Here is a 9144-nt window from a genome sequence, read left to right on the forward strand (position 1 = left end):
ATATGTAGAGAAATCTGAGAAGATCTATATGAACTTATGCATAGTGAAATAAGAACTAAGAGAATAGTTTATACAGTGACTATAGCAATGCAAAGAAAAGCAGATTTTAAAGACTTAAGAACTCTGATCATTGTAATGACTAATTTCAGAGAGGTGATGGACTAGAGGTGTAGATTGAGATATGTATGGTCATGCATACATTTGTATTACTTGAATATGCTTGTTACAGGGTAGAATTTTTATTTGTGGGGATGGGGAAAGAGGAGAAGTAATGAAAATGTTAAAAAAAAAAAAAAGAAAAGAAAAGCATATCAATAAAATATTTTAAAATGGAAAGAAGAGACCAGAAAGCTTTAAAGAAAGACAAAGATAAGCAGAACATATATGAAAATATTGTATTACATTTGATAAGTACTTTATTTAAATTTTTTTATATTTAAAACTTTCAAGTTACATTTATTACAATTTGTAACATTTATCTTTTTAAAATCATGAGCTCCAAATTATTTTTTCCCTCTCCCTTCATCCATCTCAGGAAGGCAAGTAATTTGATATAGATTATACATGTGCAGTCATCCAAAACATATTTCCATATTAGTCATGTTGTGAAAGAAAAAACAGGCAAAAAACCCCAAGAAAAACACAATTTAAAAAAGTATGCTTCAATTCACATTCAAACTCTACAAGTTCTTTCTCTGGATGTGCATAGCCTTTTTTGGTATAAGTCCTTTGGTTGAAAAATACATTTTCAGAAATTCCAAATGCAATAGAGACCCACTGTTTTATAGGTCATTCTTTTTCCTCCTACTGATCCTGTTCTTTGATGTTTGAAAAGTTCATAAAATTATAAAAAGAAAATATAAACAATTACATCAATAGAAACATTAACATTTCTCTGAAATTATGAGTTCAGAGGTTGAGAGTGAGGAAAAAGAGGAAGCTAATGCAAGGTTTTTCATATATACATCTATAGTATACATACTGGGGTAGAGTTGTTTTTAGTTTTTCAGTCTTATGTGACTCTTCATGAACCCATTTGGACATTGCTTGTCAAAGATACTGGGAATAGCTTGCCATTTCCTTCTCCAGCTCCTTTTACAGATGAGGAAACTAAGGCAAAGAGAGTTAAGTGAATTGTCTGGGATCATATAGCTAGTAAGTGTCTGAGGTCAGATTTTAACTCAGGAAGATGAGTCGTCCTGACTTCAGATCTGGTACCTTGTGCCACCTAGTTGCCCTTTGGGATAAAGTCTCATATCTAATCAGTGAAAAAGATTTTGCACTTTACTTATCTGGAAAAAAAGTAACATGTCAATAGCATGCTTAAGGAAAGGGGTTGGACGTATTATTCCTGAAAGCACCTGGAAGGTCTTGTTCCTTCATAGCTTCCATCACATCTACCCACCTCTCCCTTCATGTTGAATTAAGTTTATGAAATTGCTCCATGGGGATTAGCACATGCCTGCTACACTATTATGAATCCAAGGTATCAACTTTTCATACTTCAGTATTCAAAATCCAACAGATTTAATAAATTATGATTTCATTAATATATCAACTTCACTAAACTAGTAGAACTCAAAATTCAGCATAGGGGAGCCAATTGTCAGATTGTCAATCCCTCCATTTTTCCAGGTTAGCTAAACTAGTTCTCAGATAACAGAAGGAGTTTGTGACTGGGGCCTTTACATAAAATACTTTAGCTTAGTAAGATTTTCCAGAGCTTGCATTCCATAGAGATAACCTTTGATAACCCAAAGTCACTTCCATTCTACAATGAGTAAGAGTTTAATGAAGTATCAGCTTATCATTAAATGAGAGAATTTTAGAGCTGGAAAGGTTCTGTCCCCTATCATCACATTCTATGTCTGTCTGTCTGTCTCTCTCTCTCTCTCTCTCTCCATATATATATATATATATATATATATATATATACTTTCACTCAAACTATTCCATTCACTTGTTGGTATCAACTTACACTTATCTCCATTAAGTTATAGTTATTAAAGTCATATCCTTATTTCAAAATAAATACCATAAGTTCATGTGCTCTACGAAATTTGTATTGATTTAGAAGAAAAATGTAAGTTTAGGAAATGTATAATGGTTAACAAGTATTGTCTGAGAATAGCATGTAGATTCAAGACCTCTATCTCACTCTCGGAAGTTTTTTATCTTTCCTTGGTTTTCTCATAGTAATTCTTATCTCTTCTATGCACCTGTCTGATTATTTATGTATATGTATTGTCTCTCCCGCTGGACCATATGATTGTTGATGACAGGGATCAGGAGTAATTTAGTATTTAACACCTCAAAATATATCTGGAAGAAAAATATATATCTGGAAGGCACCTCAAAAATGTAGATGTTAATAATTACTTTCAATGATAATTGAAACAACTAATCTGATTTCTTCATTTACAGATGAGAAAAAAATGGAAAGTTAAGTGATTTAAAATCACATGAAGAGCTAATAGTAGAGTATTAAAAAAAAAAAAAAAAACCCAGGGCATCTAATTAATTAGAAGAGGAAGAAAGAATATGAACTCTGTTTGGCATTTAAAGCTCTGACTCTGAGCTTTCTGTTTCCATACTCTAAGGTGCTGCTAGACTATCTTGCTATTCTTCAAACATGACATCCCATCTCATGTCCTTAGGCCTTTGAGCTGGCTGTCCCTCATATCAGGAAATGAACAATCCTAAGAAGCAGAGATGAGGAGGGAATTAATTTTTAAGCAACAGTGCTTTGGGGAGAGCGACTATTTCTTTAGGGAGTAAAAATTCTGCCACAGGACAGACAGGATGCTCTTAATTTCATGGCTGTAGGTAAAGAAAAGAAATAAGCCAAGAGTCTTAAGTCCTTCTTTTCTCCTTGTAGATGCTGACATTTCTGCTTCTACAGTGACTAGAGATGCTTTGATGCCTTCTTCATTGAATTCCAAGAAAGATGAGTAAAAACCTTTGATAGGTACAAAGTTTTGAGTGTTGATAGTTCAAAACAGTCAGCTTTGTGCTCATGAAAGACATCAGACATTCCCAGAGTGCATTGGGTATGAACTACATCATAAGGCTTTCCTATCTTGATTATGGGGAATAATAATTGCTTGTTAAAAATTTCCAGGTCATTGCTTCTATGTATGTACTTATGTGTGTGTATATATGCGTGTGCATGCATATCTATATGCCTAAGTCTGTATGAAATGGTGGTCATCTTTAGTACATAGTGGAGAGGAAGAAAGGAAGACCCATAACAAAATATAACAAAAATATAAACAAAAGTTAATTAAATTAAAAATGTTCATTGCTTCTGACTTTGTCTAGGCTATAAATCTTTCATAGATAATCCAGTTTTTCATCTTTTTACCATCAGCAGATCATTTTCAATTCCATACATTGTATGAATTTACATAAACATCTACTCGGAGCTCTACTCTACAGAATACCAGAAATAGCTCTTTTTCATTATAATTTGCATCATTTTGTTTAATTTGTATTCATCCAGTTAAATTAATTATAACAAAATTAATTATATTGAAAAACAGCATTGACTTAGCTCAAAGCATGACTTCTTACAAAATGATTTTCCAACTTTCTCCAGTTTCTAGAATCTATTCTCACCAAATTACTGTATATTTGTTAAATCTTGTATGTTTAGATACATGAAATACATATGTTTCTCCCAATGCCTTGAGGATAAGAACTGTTTCCATATATATATATATATATCCAATAGTTCTGATCTGGTATATAGTAGGCACTTAGTAAAAGCTTGATTATTTTCTTTAAGATCAAAAACACATTCCTCTGTTTTCCATTTAAAGTCCTTTCATTATTAATCCTTTACAACTTGATTACACATTACTTTCTTTCATGTACTTTATAATCCAGTCAAACTGATCTCCTTGCTCTTCCCTTAACTCTATATTCCACCTTCTACCCCTGTGTTTTAGCATAAGCTGTCCTTTGTGCCTATAATTCGTTCTCCCACCTGCCTTCTTCAAAATAGCTCAAGCTCTACCTCCTAGAAGCTTTTTGTGATTTTCCAGCACTGCCTCCTCCCCCAAATCATCTCATATTTGTGTAGATTTTGTACACATTTACATTTAATAGACCATGAGTTTCTTGAAAGCAGGACTATTTTTAAAATAATTTTATTTGCTTTTTTGGCATCATTAATACTTAGTAAATCAAATGCTATTAGTAATAATGTGTCTGGCATATAGTAGAAGTGTGATAAATGTTTATTAACTGACTAGGATTATTCCACCTCTCTCATCTCAACATGTCGTACAATTTGAGACACAAAGTACATTCTTATTCCATGATTGACTTCATAGGAAATCTTGTGTGATTTGTTAGAGCTGATTTCATTCCTTTAATTGCTAAGTATAATTGAGTTTTGGGCTTAAAAAGACTTGATTTTAAAACACATTATATATATATATTCCTCACTATTGACAATTAGAAGTTGAGAATTCAGAAGAAAAATGTGGATTTAGGGAAATGGTTAACAAGTGTTGTCTGAGACAGCATGTAGATTCAAGAATCATTACTTAAAAGACACAAATGATAGACATTTGGCAAGGAATGGAGTGTACATATGAGGGCCCATTAAAATCATCCTTGTCCAGAGTTTTGAAAATTTGATCAAGGGGCATTTAAGCTGAAAAGGGAGGGGAAGAGAATGAGACACAGAATAGAATAGTAGATTGATAGATGAACTTGGAGTGAGGACATGAGCTCAGTCAAATATCCAAAGTATAGTTACAAAAGATGAACTTCTAATGCAAGAGTTCTCATTCAATTTGATGTCACTCTTTGGCAGTCCAGTGCTACTTTTTCAGAATGTTTTTAAACAATTGAAAGAAATGCTAAATTTCAATAAAAGCTTAGTGAAATAAAGAGGTATTTTTTCCCTATCCTTAATCATGAGCCCTATAGAATCTAGAAATGTGTTCCAATTCAAAAGGACAAATTTTCTCTCGTAGATATCATTGAAATGTGATGAGACAGACTTAAGTGTTGAAGTTGACTCAATAGGATGAGGTTAGGAAAAAGGGGCATCAGATCAATAATCTTATTTGTATAATAAGATATGTGAGCAAATTTAGGAACTTAATGAATGAGCATGGTGAATAACATTTGGTGAAGGATCAGTGAATTCAGAAACAGAAGCAATATAGACAGGCAGGAAGAAAAATCAAATGAAAATTTAGAGAAATGGGTTACAAATTTGGCATGGAGGCTTGTATATACTATTATGAGGGACCTTAATTATCTGGATATCTGATGGAGCTTTCTCTCTTGACAGAGCCAAAAAGTAGAGAAGTTAGTGACCTGCTTTAATGATACTTTTATACTTCAAAAAGTGTATTTGAGACAAGGGGAAATACAGTGGTGATCCAAGTCTCATCAACAGGGATCTACATCTTTTTTTTTTCTTTTAATTATTATTATAGTAACTTTTTATTGACAGAATCCATGCTAGGTTAATTTTTTTTACAACATTATCCCTTGCACTCACTTCTGTTCCGATTTTTCCCTCCCACCCTCCACCCCCTCCCCTAGATGGCAAGCAGTCCTATATATGTTGAATATGTCCTAGTATATCCTAGATACAATGTATGTGTAGGGATCTACATCTTAAAAGAGAAATCAACTACATCATTTCCAGAAATTATCAACATCATCTACATCCTGAAAGAAAAATAATGGGCATCTTGGGGGCAATTGACCACTTGATCATAGAATTCAAAAGGAAGCAAAGGAAATACTGATGTCATCGATATACATTCCAGATTTGGTAAGAGCACATTTCATTTAATTCAGAAAAAAGACTGGTAGAATCCAACGGCCTTATATCCTACAGGACATAGTGGTGTTGGATAAATGAGATATTATTATAATTAGAATGAAGCATTATATATGGCATTTGCTTAAAAAAATATTTGGTTGAATTAAATGAAGCATACGGACTAAGTATGTGTTTAAAAAAAGTCACATACTTTGCCTTCTAGTCTTTCAAATATACATAAAATATACATAACAAATCAAAGATTTACCAATATTTCCCAAATACTAAATTTTTATTTATTAGAATCCTGTATTTGCCATGAGCATTTAGTTCATTCATATCATAAACTTAAATGAATTTAAATTGAGTTTTGAGACATAAAAGTTAAAACCAATTCTTTAATAATTGATCGTTATTTTTTTCCCTCCAGAACAATGGCATTTTAATTTCCACCTTACCTTTTTAGGCCCCAGATCAGAAAACTATCAGGAAGTGAAGAACATTGTAAGAATCTAAAATCAAGCTATACTTCTTTTATATCATTAACAGGATTATTACCAAAATACTTATCTATTTAAGTTTCTAAAATCTTATTATCTTCCACTTGCAAGAACATTAATCACTTGAAAAGACTAAATTAGAATTCATATTACGGGATTATTCACAATATTTGGAGCTGGGGTGGGGATTGGGAGAGACTTTAGATATCAGCTAGTCTAAATCCTTTGCTTTATAGGTGAAGACATGGAAACCTAGAAAAGTTAACCAATTTGTTCAAGGCTGCACAGGAAGTATCAGAAGCAGGATTTGAGCCTAAGGGAACTTATTTTAAAATTGTTTTATTTCTCAAAGAATACAGCTTCCATTTTCAATTACTTCCTGCCTTCCACTCTGTATTCTGATCACAGCTCTCCACATTTTATATTTTCAATGGCATCATAAAGTGCTTTGCTAGCCACTTTATAGTTATTTTCACATAGGTAAACGATTTGCATTCTGGGCAAGAATTTTGTTACCAACTTTGAGAGATGGGCCAGCTAAGTCTATATACCCAAAGTGAAAAGGATAGTGGCTTCCTCCAGGATGCCATCCTATATTCACCCTAGCCCATGGTGATCTCTCCTACTAAACCCCTGTATTATTCATTTGGATGCCTTCTGATATTTCTAATTTTGAACTATTAGCTTCTGTTAAATCATTTACTATGTTTGCTCTGTTTCTAACTAGAGAAGTAGCATTGAGAGTTAGAAATTAGCATGATATAGGTTCAATTCATGTCTCTGATAAATATTGGCTCAGTTGTCATTTATAATTTTGCTACAATGATTATGTTACTAATATATTGATATAGTACTTTAAAGTTTTTTATCTCATTTGATCCTCACAATGATCTTAGGAGATAGATACTATTCCCATTTTACAGATGGAAAATTGAGGTTGAAATGTTAAGTGATTTGCTCAGGTTTCCATAACAAGCAAGTTTTTGAGGTAGGATTTGAATTCAAGCCAGTCAGTTCATCCATAAATATTTATTAAGTGGCTATTATCTTCTATGCATCTGAGGATACAAAGAAAAATAAAGTACTGGCTATGTTAGCTTTAGTGATAAGAGAAGAAAAATAAACAGAAGGAATTAGAGTAGGCAATGAGGAAAGCAAAACTATCACTCTTTGTAGATGATATGATATACTTAGAGAATACTGGAAAATCAACTAAAAACTATTAGAAACAATAACTTTAGCAAAGTTGCAGGATATAAAATAAACCCACAGAAATAATCAACATTTCTGTAACCAACAAAGTTCAGCAGCAAGAGATAGAAATAAGTATCGACTATTAAGGAGTTAGTTCACAGTTTAATTAATGGGGGAGACAACCTGAAAACAAGCATGTGCAAACAAACTATATGTATGCTAAGTCAGAAATTACCACAGGGGAAGCACTAGAAGAGGGCTTCTGATGGAAGGTGAGATTTCAGCTGAGATCTTTAGGAAGCCAAGTCAGACTGGAGGCAAAAAGAGAGAAAACATTCTAGGAATGGGAAACAAGAGAAAAAGGAGATGGAGCATCTTCTAAGGAACAGCAAGGAGATTGGTCAGTGTCACTGGATTGAAAAGTACATGGTTGTGTGGCAAATTTTCCTGACTCTGGGTTTTATGCCTCAAACTTCCTTCAGTCCTTTGGTTTCCCAAAATTTTAAGACTATTAGTTTCAATGAAGGTTGCTGTTGTTTAATAGTTTCTGACTCTTCACGACACTGTGAACTACTCTGTTCACAGGACTTTCTTGGCAAAGATTCTGGTGGTTTGCCATTTCCTTCTTCAGTGGATAAAGGCAAAGAGAGGCGCCCAGGGTCTACTAGCACATAGCTAGTAAATGTCTGAGGCTGAATTTGAACTGCAGTCTTCCTAATTCCAGCCTCAGGGCTCTATTGTACCACCTAGCTGCTCCTAGCTGCAGTGAAAGTACTAACTTGCATTAGTTGAAGTAGTTTTCTCCTTAGGAAGTCCCTTAAACTAATGATCTCTATCCTCCTAACTTGAATGTGTCATTTATAAAGACAGAGACTATCTAATACACCTGTATCTTCGTGCACCTCCCAACAACTGATGTGACTAGACTATTATACTAATACTTACTGTGCTCAGTAAGCTTTTGTTCACAGGATTTAGGGGCGGAAGCAGTGGCAAAGCTAAAATTCAGCTTCCTAGGCCTTCTGAGTCCAAATTCGGGGTTCTGTCCTTTATGTCATACTGCCTCAGCTTGCATGTAGTGATTGATATACTAGGGGCTATCTGCAATAAGAATAAAGTTTGTAAAAATCACCTTTTATTCAAATGCTGCCCCTAACCTTTACTAGTTATGTGACTATGGGGAAGTCATTCAATCTTGCTGAGCCTCAGTTTTCTTATTTGTGAATTGGGATCTTAGTTATTTTCAGTTATTTGAGGGTCAAATGAGGTATTATAGATAAAACACAATGTATAATGTAAATTTCAGCTACTATTTAGCTAGCTAGACAACCCAAATATCAGCTGTTCTGAGCTGATAGAATCCTACAATCTCAAAGCTGGAAAGAATAATAAAATTTAACCATCCCACACAATTCCCTTTATATCCAACAGCTGGTGCATGGCCTTGGCTTTTCCCGGCAAGGCAAATAAAATAATGCATCATAAGACTTTTTTCATCTTCATAAAATCTTTTGAGAATGTTCCAATTGAGTACATTTTGGGCAAAACCATAGGAATAGGCAGACCTATTCAAAGATGACTTACTTTAGTAGGCCATATCTGAATAGTCACATGGGTTTCAGGAATGGAAATGTCAAGAAATAATATTCTACTTAA

The sequence above is a fragment of the Sarcophilus harrisii genome, chromosome 6, assembly GCF_902635505.1.
Source record: "Sarcophilus harrisii chromosome 6, mSarHar1.11, whole genome shotgun sequence".
NCBI classification, from domain to species: Eukaryota; Metazoa; Chordata; class Mammalia; order Dasyuromorphia; family Dasyuridae; genus Sarcophilus; species Sarcophilus harrisii.